The following is a 24,880-nucleotide window of genomic DNA, read 5'->3' as shown; positions in this document are numbered from 1 at the left end:
AGCAGCTGCCACAGGGGCTGTGTTCCCCTCTCTCCCCTTTCCAGATAGCTTTCTACTTTCTTTCTGCCCCATCAGCTCGAGGATGGCTGAGAATAACAGTGACTTAATATCTATGGGTTATAACTGGTGATAGGTCCCAGAGCACTTGACGTCTTTCATCTCCTTTAGTCCTCACAGCTCCCATTTTGCTCATGAGAAAGTAGGAGACTTCCAAGGGTTACATCATAGTTCCCAGGTCACATAGCTCATGACCCCAAATCCAGTGATGGTTTGACTCTAAAATGCTCCCTGTCGGGACAAAAGGGAAGAGCCGTCTGGTCTGCCTCCTCCCCACCTCCCCAAGCCATGGGAATACCTACCACCAGTTACTTGGGGTTCCAGATAGCAGAGCTTCAGTAAGGAATATGCGGTACAGTCCCCCAGGCTGATTGCATCTCCTGGGAGAAACGTCATAAGAGCTAAGTTAGGTTTTATGGCACCAAATTAAATGAGATAATACGTGTAAAAGAACTTTGTAAAACTTTTCCAGTGCTTTGTGCTGTGGCCTGGGGATCTAACTGCTTTTCAATGGAAATACTGAATTTTTGTAATATGGTATTTAACATCCTCTCTTGTGCTTTTTAAAACCAATATCCTCATGAACTATCAGGTCACTTGAATTGGCTTGACACAAGCGTGCATGATCTTTGCTTACAAGAGCAACAGCTTAAGCGTAGTCTCCCTTCACTTCTTGGCAGCGCCCCATCATCTCCATCTGCTGGGGACACCGGGACTCGTGGCTGCTGATGGCATCAGGACCAGCCCTGTACGTGGTCCGTGTGGAGCACCGCGTGTCCGGCCTGCAGCTGCTGTGCCAGCAGGCCATTGCCAGCGCCCTGCGAGAGGACAAGGACGTCAGCAAGCTGACCCCGCCCCCCCGCCTCTGCTCCCACCTCCCCACTGCCTTCATCCCCACCATCAAGGTGAAGCCCTTCCACTCACCTTCTCCTCCTTCCTCACTCGTGCTGGCTGCCTGTTCCCGAAGGCTCGCCAAGAGGAGGGCCGAGACAAGGAACACAGGCGAGAGTCCCAGAGCAGGAGCACAGAAGTCACGTCTGCTCCTCTGCAAGATGAAGGTGTGCGGCTCCGCAAAGTCCCACCTCGGTCTCCCACGCGCGCAGTCTGTCCCTAGCATCACCCTTAGTGTCCACAAGAGAGTCACCTTGTGTGATAGGCATTAGCTTTCTCATGGCAGAGGCAGTATCCCGAGCGTGGCTGCCGTTGTCGTCCTGATGATCAGTCTGCCTTGTTCAGTCCTGACTCCCTGGCAGATGCTGCCGTTATCCCCTCTTGAGAAAGCAGGAAACGCGTTCTTAGAAGTGAGGGACTTGCTCTGTGGCTCGTTAGGGGAACGGTCAGGATGGGACCCTGTCAATCCTGGGGCCTGCTCTCCTCATCACTGTGCGGAGGGGCGGCCCTCACCCAGCCCTCGCTGTCAGCGTCCTCTATGCTGACTGGAGCTTGAGAACTGGTCTGTCGCTATGGTGGTATGTGGACTGGACCTGCCTGTGGCTGTTCCAGTGTGGGTTCCCCGTTCCCTCTGGCCCTCCGCACGTAGGTTGCTTCCTGTGTTCTCTTTTTTGTTTTCTGTCTCTGCTTCTAAGTATCAGATTGACTTCTTGGTTAATTTTTTCCTAAAACATCCGAGTTTTAGAATCTGTTGTGATATTTTCTTCAAGTTGCTTTACACTCTTGGTTCCACACCAGTGATTCTGGACCCTGGCTGCTCGTTAAAATCGCCTGGGGAGTTTTTAGAACATACACGTGCCCAGGCTCACCCCCACAAGATTCCAGTTCCATCGTCTGTGGTGGGATCCGGGCTGAGGTCTCTGAAAGCTGCCAGGAGGTTGTGACGTGCGCCCAGAGTTGGGAGTCATTGTCCCGCACCGCACAGTTAACCCTCCCCGAGCCGCCAGCCAGTGCTCCGCCAGGGTAATCAGTGATGTGCACGCTCTTTTCTCTCCACGTCCTGCCTCCAGCCCCCGATTCCGGACCCCGACAACACGCGCGACTTTGTCAGCTGCCCCTCGGCCGGCAACGAGCGTCTGCGCCGCACCGTGAAGCGCACAGAGCGCGGCCCGGAGGTGGGCGGCCCGTGCCACACGCTCTGCCTGGAGCACCCGGGCGGGCTCGTGCGCGTCCTCGAGGGGCGGCGCGTCAGCCAGCTGCGCCGGAGCTCGTCATCACGGACCCGCGCTCAGACAGCAACGCAGGGGGGCGCCTCGCCAGGCACTGCGGACCCCTCTCGGGGGGTGCGGACTGGTATTCCCGACTGCCCACGCACAGGTAACGCCTATCTGTGAACGTTTGGCTAGCGTGGAACATCCCTGAAGCTACCCCGCTTCCAAAATCCTACTGAAGTTACCGATTCCCTAAGTGGACGGGTTTTTAAGAGCGCTCCTGAGGCTCCGTGTGGCTGGGGCTGTGGGGGGAGGAGACATCGGCTGTCATCAAGGGGAGGCTGGCGCGGGCCTTTTGGGAATGGCAGCCTCCTCTTTCAGTTATTTGTCAGGTATCCACTGAGGGCCTGAATGTGCTGTTGAGACCGTCAAAACAGTAGTGAGGTGCCGTCGCTGCCCCCCAGAGCGAGTGACAGGATTAAACGCTTCAGACCTTCAGCCTGCTCCTCAGCCTCCTGCGGGGATCCTGCTTCTGCGCTCGCTAAGCCACCCTTAGCTGCTTTTTAGCTGATGACCAAGGAGACTTTCTTGCTGGTCCGTAAAGATTTCGCATGACAGTCACTCCCTCCTTCTAAAGACTCTCCTATACCAATCTTCATGACTCCGTTGCCGTATTCAGGGGGCTCACTGCGCACCTCTCTCTGGGACCCTAGAGTGTGAGCCTCCAGGGAAGGGACTTTGCTCTTTTTGTTTGTAGTCACAGTCGAGGCCTGTGGCCTCTGTCAGCAGTACCTGCCGGCTCAAACGTTCCCCCGCCTCCCTGTGAAATCTTGCCCGTCACCTAGAGCAGAGCGAGCAGCTGTCCCCTCTGTGCCCATCGCCCGTCAGTCAGTTGAGCTGCTGGTATCCCTCGGGGCACACAGTCCCTGAATCCTGAGGGCCCGGAGGGAGGGAACTGAGTCATCTTTGTACCCCCAGTGCCTGGCAAGCGCCTGACCGTGGGACAACGTGGGTTGAATTAGATTTGCTTTCATTAGTTCATACTTGTTCTCTCCACTTCCCATCTCCTGTTCCCTCTCCCGCCCGTTAGACTGGCCTCTGCCCCCATTCTGTCCCTGAAGCCGCTGCGCCGTGCAGCATCACCAGTTAGCCGAGTGTCACGTGCAATGGGCTTTTTCAACCTTGGCCTCACTTGCCCACCTCAGTATTTTACAGTCGATCCACTTGCTGTCTGCTTTTCTTTATTGGAATGCTCCGCATCTGTAGCAACATTCTGCTGTCAGTGTTACCGCGTAAAATTGAAAGCAGTGAAACTATACTTTAAAAATTGGATATTAGTCAGTTATTTCGTCTTTTGAGTCATGTGATGACCTGGGACCAAGAGCAGGGAAAGCGAGAAGAATTGGAGGCTGGTAGGGAGGCAGGTGGAAAGGAGGGAGAGGGAAGATTCAGAAGGAAGGAAGGCAAAGTGAGAGAAGCCAGAGAGCAGTGCACGTGAACTTAGAAGGAAGTTGCAGTTTCAGGGGAAGAGAGAAGACAGGAGCCATGGCGGTTAGAGATGACTGATGGGGGGACTTGGGAAAGGTCCTGAACCTGAGGGTGCATCGCCGGTTCTCAGCGGGGTCGTTGTCTCTAAGGTTCCTCCCGTGTATGCAGTTTTATAAAACCTATGCTCGGATTCCGTGTTGACGGGAAGTTATGTGAAGAGCTTGCTTCTGTTCCCCCGCTCCTGTGCGTCAATTTCCCACTGAAGAACAGGACAGAAGCAGCGGGGGCTGTGCTGTAGGGACAAGGCTGCAGCCTCCTAAGACCTTGCTTGCGTGGACCTGACCTGAGCGTCCCAGCCTGCTTCTCCGTAGTGGTCACATTTGTCAGCTCCTCCCAACACAGGCTGGCCCGGTTGCTAACAGGCCTGTGGGGAAGGAGGTGTTGTGTTTTTATAACGAAAAGGTTGTAAAGCAAAGCAGATAGGCGGGACGTATTGAGTGCCTGCCTTGTGCATGGTCCTCGAGTCTCCTCGAGGTGGTTGTGAAGCAGTGCTGGGGCATCTCTGCTTTCAGGGAGTTCATGATCCCTTTTGGGTGAAAGACAACTTAACACTTGAAAAGTTCAATAAAAAAGTCAAGATTTAAATACCTCGAGATGAAAATAGACAATGTGTCACAAGGCAGAACATGACTAATTTCCAACCGAGTGGTAGACGTAACCTGGTTCAGAGAGGAGAGGGTTCCTGACTTTGAGAAGCCAGGACTTGCTCATTGTGAGAAGCTGATGAACTCTCTCAGTCCTCCATGTCGTCGTTTCTCAGATGTGGTCCACGGGCCACCTTCCCGCAGATCGCCTGGGAGACTTACTTGAATCCAGGTTCCTAGGCCTGCCCCTTAGATTGGTTCAGCATGTTGGGGGCGAGGCCTAGAAATCTGCAACTTAGTGGGGGCTCCAGGGGATTGCTATGCTCTGAAGTTTTTGATCCCCTGTTGTAAATGTCCCCCAAGTAACTTAACAAATGTGTTTCTCAGAATTACCAGTGTGTGTTTGTATAATAGATAGCATGAATCCCAATAATTTTTTTTTAACAAAAGTTCACAAATTTTCCAAAGGAAATCTTTAGTCAGAGCTTGCTATGGACTGAATTGTGTCCCCCCCAAAATTCACATGTTAAAACGCCAATCCGCAATGTGACTGTATTTGGAGATAGAGCTTTTAAGGAAGGTGGGGTCTCAGTTGGATAGGATTGATGGCCTTATAAGAAAAGCAAGAGGGAGAGCTCTCTCTTGACACGCACGCATACACTGAGGAAAGGCCACGTGAGCACACAGCAAGGTGTGCATCCACAAGCCGAGACCCCAGCCAGGCTGGCACTCTGACCTTGGGGCCTGTCAGCCTCTATTATCGCGTGAGCCAACTCCTTATGATCTCTTTCTCTTTTTCTGTATGTGTGTGTATATGTATTTGCCTCCTATTGGTTCTGTTTCTCTGGAGAACCCTGACTAACACAGATTTTAGTACTAAGAAGTGGGGAACTGCTGTAACAAATACCTATAATGTGGAAGCAGCTTTGGAACTGGGTCATGGGTCGAGGCTGGAAGGGTTTTGAGGTACACGTTAGAAATATGGATATTAGGGCCATGTCTGGTGAGGTATCAGACAGAAATGAGGAACATGTTATTGGAAACTGGAGGAAGGCGATCCTTGTTGTAAAGTGGCACAGAACTTGGCTGAACTGTGTTCTAGTGTTTTGTGGAAGATAAAACTTGCAAGCAAATGAAATTGGATATTTGAGAGATTTCTAAGTAGTTTTGGAGGATTGGCTTGGTTCCTCCTAACTGCTTATAGTAAAATGAGAGAGGAGAGAGACAGACTGAAGAAGGAATTGTTAAGCAAAAAGGAACCAGAACTTGGAGATTTGGAAAGTTCTCAGCCTGTCCATACTGGCCAAGACGAAGGAAGGCTGTTGACTTCCTGGATTTGACAGGACGGGATGATGGAGCTGGTCGGCTAGGAACATGCACTATACTTCAAGAGGGAAAAATGACCCCAAAGGCGATTCAAAGGTCATCAGGGCCACTGCCTCAATTTTAGCAGGCCAGACAGCCTCCACTCGGAGCCTTGAGGACAAGATCCCAGCCCCACAGAGCCGTGGGGACCGTCACCTCGAGCTGTGGGGTGACACTGCCACCCCAGTGGGCCTGGAGGGCAGAGTATTGAACCAAAGAGGGTTATTCTCAAGCCTTAAGGTCTAGAAATTCGCCTTACTAGGCTTTGGACTTGCCTGGGGCCCTTCCTTCTCTCCTGTGTCTCCCTTTGGGATGAGAATGTCACCCTGTGCCTGGCCCGCCGCCGTCTTGTGTGTTTTGAAAGCACGTAACTTGTCTGGTTTCACAGGTTCATGGCTGGAAGGGAGTTTTGCCTCAGTGTCAGTCGTATCTCGGCTCTTACCCATTTCTGATTGAGGTGATATTTAGATGAGACTCTGGATTTTAGACATGAGCGTTAATGCTGGAGTGAGTTAAGACTTTTGGGAGTGTTGGGATGGAATGAATGTATTTTGCGTGGGAGAAGGATATGAATGAGGGGGCAACCAGGGGCGGAATGTATGGACTGAATTGTGTCCACCCCACAAGTTCATATGGTGAAGCTCTAACCCTCATGTGACTGTATTTGGAGACAGGGCTTTTAGGGGGTGATTATGGTTAAATGAAGCTGTAAGGGTGGGATCCTAATCTAGTAGGATTGGTGGCTTTGTAAGAAGAGGAAGAGAGATCTCTCTGCACACACACACACACACACACGCTGAGGAAAGCCCACGTGAGGACACAGTGAGAGGGTGGCCGTCTGCAGGCCAGGAGGACAGCCCTCACCAGAATCTGGCATGCTGGCACCCTGATCTCGAACTTCCAGCCTCCCAAACTGTGAGAAATAAATTTCTCTTGTTTAAGCCACCTGGTCTGTGGTATTTGGTTATGGTAGCCCAAGCAGACTAAGACAGAACTTTTATTTAAAAGCTTTGAAATTGTGCTTAAAGATTTTTTTAAAATTCTAAAAAGATACCTGATTTGGGTTGTGTGTTTTGAAAAGGCCTCAACCCAGATGAAATAAGCATATTCTTGCAAACTGACAAAACTGGGATGTGAAGCCCCAAACAGTACAGTTCAGCCTTCAGTTCTCAAAGAGGAATCCCAACTTACGTTTTTCTACAACTTGTATGTTTCTTCCAGAATTTTCATGATAAATTAATGACACAGAATCTCTAGAAATAAGAGGTACAGATGTCCATCACCCCCAGGCTCCCTGGGTCTTACTCTGATGTGCTGCACTGAATTTCTAGTTGTTGACGACAGGGAGCAGAGTGATGAGCCTCCAAGTGTGTAACTGTAACACTGAACAAGCAGGACTTGGGGCTTGTCTCAGAAAGCAACTCCCTTCTTCTCACGCCGCCCCCCTTAAGTCCGTTCTATGGGGAAGTCCTTCTGCTCCTGGGCAAGTGGTTCTCAGCCCTGGCTGCTCAGGGGAATCACCGGGGAGCCTTAAAAATCGACAGTGCCCGCGTCCACCCCCAGGATCCTGCTGCAGTTAGTCTGGGGTGCAGCCAGGCGGCAGGGAGAGACCTCGTTTTTCTTTCAGGAAGTATTTATCATGTCTCTGCGTTGTTCTGGTCTCTAGAGTTACAGCAGGAGGCGAGACAGGCAACTCTCCTTCCACTAGTTGGGGAGACAGACAATAGAATAAAAGTGGTTATGAATGCTTATGCCCCCCTAAATTCGTATGTTGTAATCCTGATGCCCAGTGTGATGGAATTAGGAGGTGGGGCCTTTGGAGGTGATTAGGTTATGAGGACGGAGCCTTTATAATCATGAGATTATTGCCTTATAAAAGTGGCTCCAAAAAGTAGCCCCTTCTGCCATGTGAGGACACAGCAAGAAGTCAGCCGTCTGCAACCCCAAAGAGGGCCGTGACCAGAACCCCACCATGCGGGCACCCTGATCCCGGAATTCCAGCCTCCCCACTGTGAGACGTAAATTTCTATTGTTTATAAGCCATCCAGTCTGTGGTATTTTGGTATAGCAGCCCACACAGACTAAGACGTGAGTAAAGGAAAAAAGCAAAGGGTGTGACATCCAGCAATTACAAAACCCCGGCATCAGCAAGTCGATCAGGAGTTGAGTGGACAATACATTACTGAATTTCCTCAGGTCGGTGAACTGGCTCTGTGCTCGTGAACACAGGGGAAGCGTTCTGTGGGCTTACATGCATTTTGGAATCGTGGCCAAGCTTCCTTTGATCTAGGGCTCCTAAGTTAAATAATGTAAAGCACTGCTTGGGGCGTGTGAATTAAGCCTTTTTATTTGCTGGAACTCAGATGCACACCACTCCAGCTTGCTGGATTCACGAGTCGTGCCTTCTGATTCAGGAAGTAGTTGACGAAGAGGCTGATGTAGTAACACCGATCGGGCGTCAGCTAGTCTCCTTCCAAGTAGCACGCCAAGTTGTTCTGTTCTGCCTCCAGGGCCCTCAGAGAGGCCCTGTTCACAGATGTCACCTCCACACAGATGTCACCTCCACGTGTTCAGAAACAGAGATTAGTTTGGATTACAAACTCATTCTTTCAGATGTAAACAGCCCTTTTGAATGGTAAAATCGCTCACAGTCTATAAATTATTTCATTGTGATTGAATGATGCAGCTTTTTTATTGCCTGGCAAGGCTCTTGGAGCCTTGAGGGAATGAGGCTTTTGTCAGCAAAACAAAGTGATTTTGAAGAATGAGGTACTTCCAGTGAGGGCAGACCTGGGGTGGGGCAGAGCAGGGTTTGGGTGGTGGAGGGATGTGAGGGGATGTGAGGCCGTGTGAGGAAGGCAGCAAAGGAGAAGGGGTTTTGAGGAGGATGTTAAACATGGACTTCATCTACTCTGCAGTTTTGTGATGGCCCCGTTGCTGCATCTGTCGTCTTCTGCCTTGGGGCCTCTAATCTTCTACCTAATGGCCAATTGACAAGGTTGTTTTGAGTGGCTTCCACGCAGGCACCCTCAGGAGAACCCAAAGCTCCCACTGAAAGTCCTGCCACACAGGTCTTCTTCCAGCAGTTGCTCGAAGCAGGCAGACACCTCTAGCAGGTGGGATAGCCACCCCCTCCCCCCCTACAAGCATCCTTCTGGTGGTTCCAGGAGACGGTTCTGACATGCCAGACATAAACTTCTCGGAGTCCCTGAAATGGACCCGACTCTGCCAGGTCTTGAGTCTAGAGCAGGCCCAGAACCAACAAGGGCCTTCCCCGGTCCCAGGGCAGAAGCAGGTTCTGGGGGAGTCAGTGAGTCAGCAAGCCCCTTGCCCGGCCTGGGTTCCCAGGCTGCCCGTGTGAACCCAGATGGAGCCTGGTGTGTGGTGAGGCACAATAGCGCGGCCGTTTTGTTGCCAGGTTTGGCACAGTAAACAGTGCCAGACTGTTGTACATTCCAGAGGCATTAAAATTCCACCCCCATTTGCTAACCGTAGAAGTAATGGACTACTTTTGCTTAGACAATATAATGGCATAAAAATGTAAAAGGAAGACAATGCTCTGCTCCTTTCTGTTTCAACCTTTAGACTTCAAACGGTGGCCTATAGGGTCAGGCTGTACTTAGTTCCTAGTAATGATCGTTGTGAGGGTCTAACTGATGTCACTTCCCTAAAATCTACTGCTTGGTATCTTACCCGATGAAATCTATGGAAACAGCTTGATTTCTACCATGATCGACAGCTGCAACTGCTCAGACTCCAGTGACATCGAACTGAGTGATGACTGGGCTGCCAAGAAATCTCCCAAAATCTCCCGAGCTAGCAAATCACCCAAACTCCCAAGGTAATCTTGGTCTGTAGGGGCGTGCTCCCTTTTTGAGCCTCTGGAGGTGTGTCTGTGTTGTGTCTGCAGCAGGATCCCATTAACCCACACCAGAGGAGCATAGCAAGAGGCAATCCAAGTCTGTCGTCTGGAAGATCTGCCTGTGATAATTATAGCTTTCCTTTACTCTTCCCTTCAGGACAGCAAAAGATCCCCAGGAAGAAGTTTGCTGAACCCTCAGAACTTCTAGGGGTCAGCACTGGTGGTGGGTGGCAGGGGCGGCCATAGCTTTCTGGCTTACTTGTTTTTATTTCCGGTCTGAGAACAGTAAGACAGAGGTTTTACAGTGTATGTAATGTGTTGAAAGGAATGCCGAATTAAATGCCTTTGATGCTGTAATTGGAAAAAATAGTATTCTAAAAAAAATGTTTGGGGGGCCGGCCCAGTGGCATAGCGGTTAAGTTCATGTGCTCTGCTTTGGCAGCCTGGGGTACACAGGTTCGGATCCCGGGCGCAGACCAATGTGCCGCTTGTCAAGCCATGCTGTGGTGGCGTCCCATATAAAGTAGAGGAAGATGGGCACAGATGTTAGCCCAGGGTATCTTCCTCAGCAAAAAAATAAAGAAGAGGATTGGCATCAGATGTTAGCTCAGGGCTGATCTTCTTCACACACAAAAAAAATTTCTATCCTAAGGGTTTGTCCTAAAGAGTGGCAAAAAGCTAAAAGCAGATGGAAAGGCCTGCAGTGTCATAGATAAAAAACCCTGCCTTGCTGGTCCTGACCCTGCCACCGAGGGCTCTGTAACCTCAGAATGTAACGTTGATCCATGACCTGGAGACCAGTTTCCTTGTCTATGAAGTTAAAGGGTGGAGCAGATCTTCACTAAGATCCTTCTAGCTCTAAAATTCTCGATGCTGTGTGAAATGAAGGTCTAATGTACGTGCAGATACGTACCTGCCCAGATTGTAAACACATAATGCATCGTGCAGTTGGTAAACCAGTGTATTCACCACCCAGTTGAAGATAAAGAATATTTCCATCATCCCGGAAAGTTCCCTTGTTCTTTTTCCCATTCGATACCCACTCCCTAGAGTAACCACTGCTCTAACTTCTGTCAGCATAGATGAGTTTTGCTTCCTCTTGAGCTTCATATAAATGGTGTCAAACCACATGTCCTATTTTCTTATTTGGCTTTTTTTAATCAACATAATGATTGTGAGACTCATTCATGTTGTTGCGTGTATCAACAGTTTTTCTTTTTTGCTCTGTGGAATTCCATTGTAATGAATATACTACAATTTGTTTATTCCGTTTACCAATTGAATGTTTGGTAGTTTCCAGTTTGGGGCTATCATGAATAAAACCATTGTAGACATTCTTCTACAAGACTTTCTATGGACGTATGCACTCGTTTATCTCAGGTATATGCTTAGGAGTGCGTTGTAGGGCCACGGGGTAGACGTATGTTCAACTTTATTGGAAACTGCCAAACAGTATTCCAAGGTGCCTGTTGTACCATTTTAAATTCCCACCAGCAGTATATGAGAGTTCTAGCTGCTTCCATCCTCATCTACAGAGTATTGTCATTTTTTGAAAATAATTTTATCCATTCTGGTAGGTGTATAGTGGTATCTCATGGTAGTTTAATCCTAATATCTTCAATGATTGATGATGCTAAGCAGCTTTTTATGTTTATTGGCCATTTGGATATCTTTTTTTGTGAAGTGTCTGTTCAAGTCTTTTGCTCCTTTTTTTTTTGTGAGGAAGACCAGCCCTGAGCTAACATCCGATGCCAATCCTCCTCTTTTTGCTGAGGAAGATTGGCCCTGGGCTAACATCCATGCCCATCTTCCTCTACTTCATATGGGACACCGTCACAGCATGGCTTGATAAGCAATGCGTCGGTCCACACCTGGGATCCAAACCTTTGAACCCCGGGCCACCAAAGCGGAGCACGTGAACTTAACCACTACACCACTGGGCCAGCCCCTTGCCCATTTTTTATTGAGTTGTTTTTCTCTTATTTAGAGTTGTAGGAGTTTTCATGTATTCTGGATATGAGTCCTTTAGCAGATATATGGATTGCTGTATAGTCTAACGTGAATTTCTTCTTTTATGATTAGCACTTTTCGTGTGCTGTTTAGGAAATGCTTTTGTCCTGTTTTGTCTACCCTAAGATCATGAGACATTCTTCTGTTCTCTTCTACAAGCTTTATAGTTTTAGCCTTCACACTTAAATCTCGGATTAATTTTACACCTCAGATTAATTTTTGTGTATAGTCTGAGTTAGGGGTAAACGTTCATTTTTTTCCCATATAGATATCCAGATATCCAGCAATCTGTTCGATTTATTTTTTTCATCTTTATTCTAGGCTTGTTAAAATTGCAAATAAAATTATGAACTTTTCTACACTTCTACAGTGTTTTGGCTTTTCCCATTGCTTAAGGAGAAGAGGACATTTAATACATAAACAACCAAATCTTTCACCTGTAAATGTCCCTGGAAAGCTCCCGGATGTTGCGGTCTCTGGAGCTGGTCCTCTTTCCTTCTGTCTTTCTCAGTGTTGAGTGCCCCTACGCAGCAGCCAGGCCAGTTGTCCTCGCTCAGAGCTTTAACCAGCTCGGTCCCCCTGTCCTCCCACACTTTGGGAGCCCTAGGTGTCTTATCAAGCTCTCAAGCAGTATCTGTGAGGCTTAATGCTTTTCTTTAGGGAATGTCATCAACCTTACCATATTCACTTTTATAACACTCTCTTTGGGGTAGACTGCAGTTAAACACATGTGTCCCCATGTTATAAACAAAGGAACTGAGGGCCAGACATATAACAAAGGATCAAAAGGCAACAGAAAAACTTAAATCCACTGATTTGATGTCAATATTGCAGGGGGGAGATGCTAGGTAAGTCTCTTGAAATCCCAGCACTGTGTTAGGAACTATAAAGCCATTGTGGACTTAGGTGAGAAACGCCTCTTCCACCCGCCACTTTCCTCAGGACGAATTTTGCGACCCCTGACAGAAGACATGTGGACGATTCCAAACTTACTATTAGTCAGTAGAAAGTTTTCAGTAGAAAGTTAATTCTCTGAGGTTCTTTACAAATGAATCGCTCGATTGAACCTCACTATATTGTTGAATATATATTATTCGATATGCAGTTCTGTCCTTCTCTCCTCGTGTTCATAAGGCAGAAGCAGGCGGGCGGGGCCTGGGTAAATTAAGGGACCTGGCCCCTGGGAGTGGCACATCCACGGTGACTGGTGGACAGTGAAGGGAGTGCCAGGAGTGCAGGCGCCGTCCCCACCGGGGCGCCTGACCCTCGGGGCCTTGCCTCCGCAGGATTAACATTGAGGCTCGGAAGTCCCCCAAGCTGTCCCGGGAGGCACAGGAGATCTCCAGGTCTCCACGGTTGCCGATGCGCAAGCCCTCCATTGGCTCGCCCAGCCTGACGCGAAGAGAGTTTCCCTTTGAAGACATCACTCAGGTAGTGTCGGCTTTCGGGTGGTCCCCCAATCCAACGCTCCGCTCCCCTCCTCAGTGTGTGCCTGATGGCCGCTGAACCCTCGGTCCCCCCCTCTCCGTGCCTGTCACTGCAGTTGCAGACACGGGCGTAGAGAACCAGAGCCTGTCTGCCCTCCTCCATGCCCCGTCACCTCCACATCCCGAGGGACCTCCTTCCCACCTCGGGCATCCCCCTGTTGCCACAGGAATCTCCTCACAGGTAGCTCTGGTTGAGACACAGCCACACTTCTCACCTCTGCTCCCTCAAGCCGCTTCTGACCCTTCAGTGACTCCAGTGTCGGCAGGAGCCAATCCCTGGTCACAGTTGCCTGGCCTGGCCTGTCTTTCCCTCCTGTCCTCCTCGACGACCCCTCCTCTCCAGGTGCCAGAGCCACACTGTTGACTCACCTCTTCCCGCCTTTGTGCCTTTGCCCTGCCTGGGTAACCCGCTCCATCTCCTCACCCTCCTTTCTGCGCACGTGCTTCCAGATAGAACTTCCCCTCTGTCGTGAAGGCTTCCTCCCCTGGCTCAGCCACAGTAATCCCAGAGCATCTTGTTTGTAACTCCCTCAGGACATTTCTCAGTCACTTCCTTGTATATAAATAATTACAGACCTTCTCTCCTCCATTAGGTTCTAAGCTCTTTGAGGAGCTGTATTTTATTCATCTTTATTATTGCCCTTCCACACACACACACACACACACACACACACACTCATGCATGATTTGGGCATAGTGATAACTTCTTAAATTTTTAAAAATTTGATTGAATAAGAAACAGATAATTGGGTAGTTTTGGGATATACTGGGATCAGTGCAGCTGATGTTTCCAGGAGAAATATCAAGGATGAAAATGGGTTCAGGGGCCGGCCCCGTGGCTTAGTGGTTAAGTGAGTGTGCTCCACTGCTGGCGACCCGGGTTCGGATCCCGGGCTCGCACCGACGTGCTGCTTCTCTGGCCATGCTGAGGCCGCATCCCACATACAGCAACTAGAGGGATGTGCAGCTATGACACACAACTATCTACTGGGGCTTTGGGGGGAAAAAATAAATAAATAAAATCTTTAAAAAAAAAAGAAAATGGGTTCAGAGCCAGGTGCTCTCTCTGGTTCAGTGACTGGGAGGAAGGAGAGGTAAAGAAAAAAGTGCCCAAATCACTTTTGTGCCTTTTTAACCTACACACATGTGGACACACCGGGACACACCCGCCCCCACTCCCAACCTGAGAATGACAGCTCGCTGAGCCACCACTTGCAAATGGGCGCCTGACATGCTGTAGGCAGCTTCTGGTCTTAAAAACAGTGGAATGGCAGAGAGCGAATATTTCTGGCAGTGCCCACGTGTGGCTTTTTAAGCAAAAAGTGTTAACGTCCTTACTTCTTGAGTGATCAATAGAAAATATGGAAATAGATTGTGATTTTTTCCTTTTTTTTCTCACAGCACAACTATCTTGCTCAGGTCACGTCTAATATCTGGGGAACCAAATTTAAGATTGTGGGCTTGGCTGCTTTCCTGCCAACCAACCTCGGTGCAGGTAAAAACTGCGTCCTGTTCTCTGCCCACTGTCCCGGTTGGAACTCAGGCTGAATAAGCAATTTCAACCTTTGGTGGCCTAATGTAGAAAATGAGCTCTTATGACACCAAAAGATGAGCATGTATTTTACCTCCAAAGTTTGACTCTAGCCACTCTGATTTCACAAAAATTAGAATTATCACTCAAATTGTTTTTTTGCCAGTGGTGTTTTCGTTTTTTTATACAAGCCCTGACTTACAAAAATGACAAAATAGCCGAAATCTCTATCAAAGCTCTTATAGGCTTCTGGTTACTTTGATTTCTGGCCTTTTACTGTGGGCAGATTTTGGTACCAGTGTCTTTAGGTTCTTGAGTCAGAAGAAACTCGTGAAGAAAGTCAAGAAGAAAGGGTTCAAGACCTTAAGAAGAAGTTGGCTGACTGTTAGTACAGTTCTTAGTGGTAAATCTTTTTGGATTTCATTTCTAAGTACCAGATAAATATCCTCTCCATGAGAAGTTTGAGACATCGAGGAAAATGGAACCTAGGGAGAACCAGGCTGGGCAGAACCCAGAATTTGCCTTCTCTTCTGTATCTGCTTGAATGACTGACGTGTCATATTTACTAGGGGACCGTGAAGGAGTGAAATGACAGAAGGTCCTTTTCAAAGCAGCTTCATCCTAATGGCCACATCCCTGTGTGGGCTAAGGGCCTGTGTTGTCCCCCACCTTGCTACGTTGCCTGATCATCTAACACGTACACGTCTCTCTAGAAGGCCAGCTTAGCCAGTGGGGTTCACCGATGGCTGGTGGCCCCATCTTGAATGTGGTCTATGTAACCTACTAAAAATAGTTTTTGAAAAATTCTGGATCTGCCCATTAGAGTTGTTTCAGACACAGTTAGATCCTTTAAAACAAATAATTCTTGCAAAGCAGATGTTAAAAAGACCTGTTGCTGTGTATGCATCTTCAGAGACATTAAATGGTGCTGCATTTGGATTTTTCATTTTGAGGTTTCTCAGCTCAAAGGAAAAAAAGAATAAAAGTAAAACATAAAACTGACTTAGGAAATAACAATAGACAATCCATTCACGTAATGGAAAGAAATCTCTTATGTTTTCAACAGCCGGGAAACCCTCTCATGACCACAAAAGCCTGCCCTTCAGTAATTCAGCAGCACCCTCATGATATGTATGGTGATTCTAATAACCACTGTGTGAGAGGCATGGTTACCCCACACCTGTAATCTGAGAATTTAGCCATCTGCCTACAGCAAATGTTGAAAAAAGGAATGGACGTGCGCATTTGCTCAATGGGTCTTCTCATTCTGCCCTTAGTTCTTGGATGTTGAGTAGATCCATAAAGAAGTCAAGGAGGACCTTAAGATGGGAGGGCCTGTATTAGGAATCTCAGTGCCCAAGACAAAAGCTTGGTGTGTGACTGCGGTGAAATCATTGTCCTAATCGTTGACCTTTTTAAAAAGAGCGTTTTCATTTGTCAAGCTAAAAGAATTTTCCACGTGATTCTACTAGAGAGAAGAAATTAACTCTTGGATTCTAGAGGGTTTGTTACATATGGCGCCCTATTAAATAATCTTTGACACTCTGTTAGATTCAAAAAGTGAGTGCTGTTGGATATTTTATATTGAATAATTGGATAATTACATTGAATAATTTGTTTCCTTCAATTAGAATGATCGGGCTCATGAAATTTTTGTGTTTTTAATTTTTTGCATTTCTTAATTTTAAAAATGTGGAATAAATTCAAAATTCAAAAGATTTAAAAGAATATACAGTAAAAATCTTTCTTATCCTCACCCCCAACCACCTAGTTTTTTTCCCTGGAGGCAACTGATATTATTTTTTAAATCCCTCCTGAGATTTTTAATTTTACATCCTTTTGTCAATCTGAACGACAAAGAATAGCACTTTAATGCATTAATTCTTAAGCTATATGGAACCATCCAGAATGTTTGAGACAAAATTCAAACTCTCTTTTGTGGGCAAGAGAGAGGAAAACATGAATAAGACCTGTAACGACCCCTGGCGTGGAAAAGGCGTCTCAGCCCACTCAAGCCCAAGGAGCAGCCTTACGATGGTGCTTCAGAGCAGAAGGCCTGGAGCTGTGGGAGTGCTGGCCAGTCAGCCACCAGGCTGTGAGGTGACAGCCTCGCAGGTAGAACTTGGCTCATCTTAATAAAAAATAAGAATAGGAATAATTAAAGAACCTCTACATATCTCACAGCAAAGAGTATTAAACATAAGAGAAAGTTGACGGGACAGTTTCATCCTGATTTTAACCTATTGTGAAACTTAAATTCAGATTCATTATTTTTTAACTTGTTTTGTCTTCTCTAAATATTTTAGTTGCAGTCTAGGCCTTCTCTTAAATGTCCCTGTTAATGAAATTAAATCTTAGCATTTAAAGAAACTGTGTGGAAGTTCTCCGTGATTCTCTATCCTGAGCATGAAACTGGAAGTCAGGAAGCCCAGAATCCAGTCCTGAATACAGCCCGAGTGTCATTGCTGCTCCCCGCATAGCTGCCCTCCAGTAGCTGCTTGACTGCCCCCTGAGCTTGGCTCTCTGGTTATCACAACTGTTTCCACCAAGTTAGCCTTGTGATTGCAAATGGGATTTTTAAAAAATACATTTGTCATAACCCAGCTCATTCTAAAAAAGAATTTGTCTAAGATAGCCAGACTAAGATAGTCTGGGCTAGACTGAGAATTTGTTGTTCCCGAATCCAGTCCGTGGCCGGGGTGGCCAGTTGTGCGCCAGGGGAGGTGGAGAGCTGCTCTCAGAGTCTCCGGCCTTGCCCACGCAGGTCACCCCACGTCTCTTCCCGTGACTGTTGATGCCTTGGCTCTCCTCTGGCTTGTCTCTATTAACCGTGCTTTCCTCCTCCCACCAGTAATCTATAAAACCAGCCTCCTGCATCTCCAGCCGTGGCAGATGACCATCTATCTCCCAGAGGTCCGGAAGATTTCCATGGAGTATGTTAATTTACCTGTCTTCAACCCGAATGTTGTCAGTGAAGATGAGGATGATTTACCAGGTGTGTTCACACATCAACTGGTTTGTCACGAGCCCTCTGTTAGTGGGTCGCGACGGGGACAGAGTGGTAAGTAGTCAAGAATGCCAACATGTCAGTCCGTGCCTGCTGCCTCGGTTTGGAAAAGGTACAACTTCCTCAGTAAGGTTGGTGGGTGTGGTGGCGTGTCACTGGAGAAAGGTCACCTACTGTCACTGGTTTGGGGAGGAGGGGAGCTACCAGAGCAAGGACGATGAGGTGGCCGTGATGGCTCATGGTCATAGAGCACTTCTACCATCTCACTTTATCCTCTCGGTAGTCCTCTTAGTCATATGCCCAGATAGGGAAGTTAACAGGACTCATCAGGACTCAGTCAAGTCAGGACTGAAACCCAGTCTCACTGACCCCAGGCTAGCCCTCATCCTTTCAATCCCTGCTCAGAGAATGGCATCTCCCTGTGGTGCCACAGAGCCCAGTTTCTCAAACCTGCCCCACCTCCGGGGCGGAACGTCTCTCTGCTAATGTGCAGAGCGTGTCTCAGTGCATAGAGGCCAGGTCTGAGTTCAAGGTCAAAGCTGGTATAAGTTTTTAAAATCTCAACTTACAAACGTTCAGATCCATAGCATCTTAATTTAAGTCTTTTCTACCAGGGGGATCCTATTTTGATTATTAGAATGATTTCTAAGTAGTCCACCAATTATTTATATGTAACTATTCTCAAAAAAGTCCACCTGCAATTTTATAAATATAGAGGCTCCTCTACTTAGAACCAAGCAAGGTTCTGAAAGCCTCTGGCTTCTGAGCCAGAGGAACCGTACACGGCCACTGACTCCTCCTGTATCTTGTCATTCTCAAACGAGGGGCTCTGGACCTCACCGTGGGATGGGGAGGGACACGCGTCCCAACTCGGGCTCTGAACTTGGGGGCGTTGTTGACCTTCCTTCAGCCAGATTTCTGCGTGTAAAATTATTCTACTGTACTTTCTGACAGTAGCCGTCTTTGGTTCTCTGATAGGTATACTTTCTCCTCATGGGTGGAGCAGATGTTCTGGACTAATGGGCGAGGTTTTGCAACCCCATAAACCTGCAGTTTGGTGAAACCTCACACATGAGCTTTATAGCAGCTCTCCTGCTATTTCAGAACCTTGGATTTAGAAGTGGCTTTCACACTTTCCCCTTAGCGCCCTCCGTTCTCCCGGAATGTGGCTAATCTAGCTCTCTCGTGCTCAGCTGTTGCTGCTGTTGTCGTCACTGTCTGTGCTTCCCAGAGAAAGGAGGAATGATTTGTCTCAGGGCTTACACATACTGCTGGTGACGCAACAGAGAGACTCTCCTTCGGCGGGGAAGACGCCTGCCCTCAGTACTCCATACAGAGGAGAGAGCATCTGGAAGAGGGATCTGAACAGGAATCATAGAAAACTTGAGACAGGACCTAGATTCTTGCAGCCAGGGGACAGTCACATCTCAGTGGAGGACCCCAGGGAAGGAGGATGAGTCTGTCACAGGCACGAAGGGTGGGCTTAGCTTTTGATGGACTACTGGCTTCCCTCTGTAGTTCTGGTGAAAGGTCAGCCAGCCTGTGCAATTTCCTGTTAATGCCTGTTTCCTGCGCACGTGCTCATAGTCACGTGGCACTTAGGCCCAGATGAGCAGGCCTCCAGTGCTCTGTGGGCTCTTTAGAAAGGGCAGTACTGAACAGTGGCGCTGAGCCCCTGCGTGTGGTCTGCAGATGATTGCTCAAACGCACACTCCATTAAACTCCTCCTGTGTGCAAATAGGGTGGATTTACAGGGTTTTAATCAGTGTGGCTCTAACTTATATACTGTTTGAAATGCTAAAAAGCAGTTAAGTTAGGAAATGATCCTTCCCCTCACATGCAGATCTGCCAAAGGATTCTTATCATTGGTTTCTCTACTGCATTTGACATGGTTCTATTTACAGAAAATTAATTTACGTACAAATTTCAGATACACATCTGCCCCACGACACTTCCCACACTAACCAATCCAAAACCCTGGATAAGCCTACTCAGAAGCCTAGGCATTGAGTCCTCAGTGGAGTTTCATACTGTACCACTGCCCTCCTCTCGCATAAGAATGGGCCGTTTTATGACCATCATGAGTAAAAAGTGTCCTTAAACATTTATTTGCCATGGTACCATTCAGACACGTGGCACCACACTCAGAAGGTTCAGAAGTATTCATTGAAATGCTCTGACAATGCCCTTAGCTCCAGAGCCCACCGATTGCCAGTGTCCTTCCAGAAACATCAGAAAAGCTTTGTGTAACTTGAAGGAAGGGTCCAGCTTTCCCCACGCAAAGGCATCTGTCTGTAGGAATTACAGTTTATACGTAAAAGGCCTAGATGAGTTGCTTATTCTGACCCAGTTTCATGGCACTGTTTTGTAAGCAGTTGGTTTTTCTAATCTTCCAGTGACGGGAGCATCTGGCGTGCCTGAGAACAACCCACCGTGTACCGTGAACATCCCCATCGCGCCCATGCACAGCTCAGCTCAAGCTACGGCCCCCACGCAGAGCATAGGACTGGTGCAGTCCCTGCTGGCCAATCAGAACCTGCAGCTGGACGTCCTGACCAATCAGACCACGACCGTGGGGGCAGCTGAGCACGCAAGTGACAGTGCCAACCCATACGCAATCTCCAACCGCTACTCCAACCCCGGACAGGTGATCTTCGGAGGCGTGGAGATGCGCCGCATCATTCCGAAGCCCCCTCAGCTGTCCCTGCCGCCGCCAGCACAGGGGGCCATCCAGCTGTCGGTGGTGGACCACGGAGACCAAGACCCCGAGCACCTGCAGAAGCCAGCCAAGGCCCTGCGGCCGGTGCCGCAGCTGGCCGCCGAGGGGGATGCCTTGGTGTTCAGTGCCCTCCAGGAGGTCCAGGTGGTGAAGATGAGCCCCCCACCGCCCTACCCAGGAACCATCCCCGCCGCCCCCACCACGGCAGCGCCGCCACCCCCCGCTGCCGCCCCCACAGCCCCCGGTGGACGTGTGCTTGAAGAAGGGCGACTTCTCGCTGTACCCCACGGCGGCGCACCATCAGCCGCCCCTGGGCTACGAGAGGATCACCACCTTCGACAGCAGCGGCAGCGTGGAGGAGGTGTGCCGGCCCGGACGCGGATGCTCTGCGCCCGGAACGCCTACACCCTCCCCGGCCCAGGCAGCTCGGCCACCCTGAGGCTCACGCCACCGAGAAGAAGGCCCCCCAGCCCTGCACCAGCGCGACCCTGCACCGCCTGACGGTGCCGCGCTACTCCATTCCACCGGGGGACCCGCCCCCGCATCCCGCCCTCGCCGGGACGCTGGGCCCGGCCCGGCCGCGGCGCAGAGGCCGGACAGCAGCCTCATCCACGCCGCGCTGCGCAGGAACAACCGCGAGGCGGCGCTGCGGGCGGCGCAGCCGGCCGAGCCCCCGCGCGCCCCGCCGCAGCCGCCGGCCAAGCCCAAGGGCGCAGCGCCTTTCCCCGCGCGGCCGCCGCCCGCCCTCTACACCTGCAGCCAGTGCAGCGGGGGCGCGGCCGGGCGCGGGGGCGGGGGCGGGGGCGCATGCGGCCGGCACGTCCCCGCTGTCCCCGCAGTCCTCCTACAGCCTCCTGAGCCCGCCCGACGGCGCCCGCGAGCGCGCCCACTAGGTCAACTCGGCCTTCCCCGAGGACGAGGCGCTGGGCCAGCACTGTCCGGTCGAGAAGCCCCTGCGGCACCCCGCGCTGCCCGAGGCTGCGGTGGCCGGGAAGCGGCCGCCCCCTTACCAGTGGGACCCCGTGCTGGGGGAGGACATCTGGGTTCCCCAGGACAGGACAGCACAGACTGCAGTGCCCAACCCCCTGAAACTGTCCCCTCTGATGGCAGGTCAGAGCCAGCACCTGGACGTGTCCCGAGTGCCCTTCGTCTCCCCCAAGTCGCCCGCCAGCCCGACTGCCACTTTCCAGACAGGCTATGGGATGGGAGTGCCCTACCCAGGAAGCTATAACACCCCCCCTTTGCCGGGAGTGCAGGCTCCCTGCTCCCCGAAAGACACCCTGTCCCAGACACAGTTTGCGCAACAGGAGCCCGCCCTGATCCTGCAGCCCGCCTACCCGCCCCCCCCTACTGCCCCCTGCCCCCCATGTATCCAGGAAGCAGCACGTGCTCGAGTTTACAGCCGCCACCTGTCGCCTTCCACCCCTGGAGTTCCTACAGCGCGTGCCCGCCCGTGCAGAACCCCCAGGGCATGCTCCCCCCAAGGCACACTTGGTGGTGGAGAAGCCCCTCGTGTCCCCACCGCCCGCCGACTTCCAGAGCCACCTGGGCACAGAGGTGATGGTAGAGACCGCTGACAACTTCCAGGAAGTCCTCTCCCTGACGGAAAGTCCGGTCCCCCAGCGGCCGGAGACATTTGGGAAGAAGAGCCGGAAGCGCCTGGACAGCCGAGCCGAGGAGGGAAACGTTCAGGCCATCACAGAGGGCGAGATGAAGAAGGAGGCTCGGACTCGGAGCGACTTGAATTCCCTGATCTCCAGCCCCCGCCTGGGGAGGGAGAAGAAGAAAGAGAAGAGTCAGAAAGACCAGCTGAAGTGGAAGAAGTTGAACAAGAGGAACGGGTTCCAGGACAGCTGGGAGAGCGAGCCCGGGCTGTGCGTCAGCGGGGACGAGCTGGTGACCCGGAGCCAGGGCGGCCAGACGGGCTGGAAGGGCAAGCGCAGCCTGCGCGCGGCCGGCGAGCCGGAGGAGGCCAAGGGCCGCAGGGCCAGCGAGCGGGAGGACGGCCGGCCGCGCAGCCAGGGCTTCGTGCACGTCACGGCCAACAAGCAGCCGCTGCCGCTGTGGACGAGGCCACGCAGGGGCACCAGCTGGAATTCGGGGGGCGGGTGACCCAGGAGTCGGCCAAGAACTTCCAGATGGAGCTGGAGGGGCGGCAGGTGAGAGCCTGGCCCGGGGCCACGGCGTGGCTGTCTCATCCTGATGGGCCTCTGGGGGCCTTTAAAGGGGGGGGGGGGCAGGATATCAGTGCCTTGTCCTTGGGGGGGCGTTTCTCAAAAGGCCGCAGGGGAAATGTGGAAAACAGCTGGTGTCTCTCGGGGCCAAGTGGAGTTGTGATTTTCAGTGTACCCCTTGCTGTCTTGTCTTTATTTCTCATCAGAGTAACACATGCACTGATTTTTTAAAGTCAAATGCTTCTACAAGACCCGAGAGGACCCCTAACAGGCCCCTGCGCGCTCCCAAACCTCAGCCTCCCCCAGAGGGCGTGCTTCCACCTCTGTTGGCTTTTTTCTGGTATTTGCCACCATATTTGTAAAGAGCAGGGTGTCTACTATTTGGTGATTTTTCAGTTTTCAGCATCGTGTATTGACTTCTTCCTGAGGAACGTGAGGGTTTGTTTTCTTCACCCCCACTCTCTGACTACACACACGTGAACTTTCCCTGCCCCCTTCCCAGTTGAATCAGTAGTCACTGGTCACCTCCTTATGCCAGTAAGTACCGTTCAGAGCTGAGCCATGTGATATGGTTTAATCACATTTCTTTTTTTATTGGATAGTGGTTTTTGTCCCCCAGACATAATAATTACCCAGTTTTTGTTTGCTTGCTTATTTGCTAATTTCTCTGTGTATTTATTATTAAGTCATTCGCTGATTCCCTGGCAGAATGCAAATCCCCTCTTGGTGCAAACACATTGGGTAATTTGTCGGTTCTTCCTGCTCCAACCTGGAACGGTTGCCCCAGCCCTGCTGTGTAGCTACTGTTCTGGAACTACCCTCCTCCACCATCCTGGAATTCCCTTCACTTCTCCTATTTAAATCTCATTTTCATTAATTCACTTAACAAATGTTGATTGAGCACCTGCTGTGTGCCTGGCAATCCTCTGAGCCAGGAGTATGGCCCACGGGCCAGTCCGTCTGCTGCTGCTTTTTATAAATAAAGTTTTATTGGGACACAGCCACGCCCGTCCACTTAAGTATAGTTTACGGCTGCTTTCGCCCTACAGCAGCAGAGTTAAGCAGTTGTGACAAAGACCGTATGACCTACAAAGGCTAAAATATTATTGGCCCTTTACAGAGAGTTTGCCAGCCCTTACTCTCAGTGCTGAAATTAGATCGATGAGGAAAACAGAAAATCCCTATCCTGATGGAGTTTACAAAAATGGAAGAAAGACAATAAATAAGTGTACATAACATGTTGTATAATAATACAGTGTCACGTGGTCCCCATGAGTACTGAAATGACAAGGGCAAGCAGGCTCGGGAAAGAGGCGGTGGCGTTCTGTCCCTCTCTGAGTAGTGACATGGACAGTTGCAGTTGATATTTCTCGTCAGCCCCTTTTAGCCTGTAGATTCTTCTTCCTACTTGTTCTTCCTTTTTCTGTTTCCTGGATGAGGAAGCCCCTTCATTTGACGTGTGGAGCTTTCCATGCCCTGAGGTCTGCTCATTGTCTCCCCACTGCGTTGTTTAACATGTTCCTCCGCTCCTTTATTTCCACCAAACTCGTAGTTAGATCGAGAAGCTTGATCAGAGTCACATTTGTTGGCATCTCGCAGGCCGTGCTATCTGCTTCCAGCAGGTTCTGCCCCGACCCGGCTGCCCTGTGTCTCGCCTTGTTTGTGCTTTAATGTCTTTGCTTCCCTCCCTCGCCCCCCAGGTGATGCAGTTTGGAAGGATCGACGGCAATGCGTACATCCTGGACTTCCAGTACCCCTTCTCCGCTGTGCAGGCCTTCGCCGGCGCCCTGGCCACCGTGACTCAGCGCCTGAAATGAAGCGACTGCTGTGCGGAGGAGGAGAGGGAGAGGAGCCTTTCCAGAGGGGCCTGATGGAGATGCTCGAGGAGCCCGCCCGGGCCCCAGGGGCTGGGGACCAGAAGACAGGAGCAGAACTGGAAACGTCTGTTGGGCCCGGGGCAGGCGCTGACCTTCAGTTGCTGTCGTTTGTTTGGGCTTTTATTCTCCTTTATTGTCTTTCTTTCTTCTTTCTTTTTAAACAAAAACAAAACACAGGAGAGTGGTATTTGGAAGCAAAGGGTGCGAGGCACCTGGTGTTCTTTCAGGAAACGTGGTTGCTGTGGGAATGTCCTCCTGGTGTGCCTGTGTGAGCTGCGGGACGAGGGGCCCTTCAGCAGAAACATGGACTGCCTTCTGGCCTGCTATTCTTTTAGACTAAGGAGTATGCGTGCTTTTCATTCTCCACAATGTCTAGCTTTTATTACTCCTCCAACATCACCACTAGTGTAAAAACAAAAAACTTTTTTAAAAGATACAACCAAAAATCCTGAAGGTACAGGTTCTCTTGGGGGAACAACATTTAGTTCACACATATTCTGTTACTCCCCCAGAGGTGACTTGATTAATGAAGGGTGTTTTGGCAAATGCACTGTGTT

At 50.2% G+C, this 24,880-nt stretch overlaps 1 pseudogene; it reads left to right on the top strand.

Annotated features, from left to right (window-relative positions):
* The first annotated feature begins 637 nt into the window (after positions 1-637).
* Positions 638-24,263, top strand: LOC131402994 (tubby-related protein 4-like; annotated as a pseudogene).
* The last annotated feature ends 617 nt before the right edge of the window (positions 24,264-24,880 follow it).

Source organism: Diceros bicornis, unplaced genomic scaffold, assembly GCF_020826845.1.
Source record: "Diceros bicornis minor isolate mBicDic1 unplaced genomic scaffold, mDicBic1.mat.cur scaffold_460_ctg1, whole genome shotgun sequence".
NCBI classification, from domain to species: Eukaryota; Metazoa; Chordata; class Mammalia; order Perissodactyla; family Rhinocerotidae; genus Diceros; species Diceros bicornis.
The sequence above is the reverse complement of the archived record's forward strand: the minus strand, read 5'-3'. Positions and strand labels throughout refer to the sequence as shown.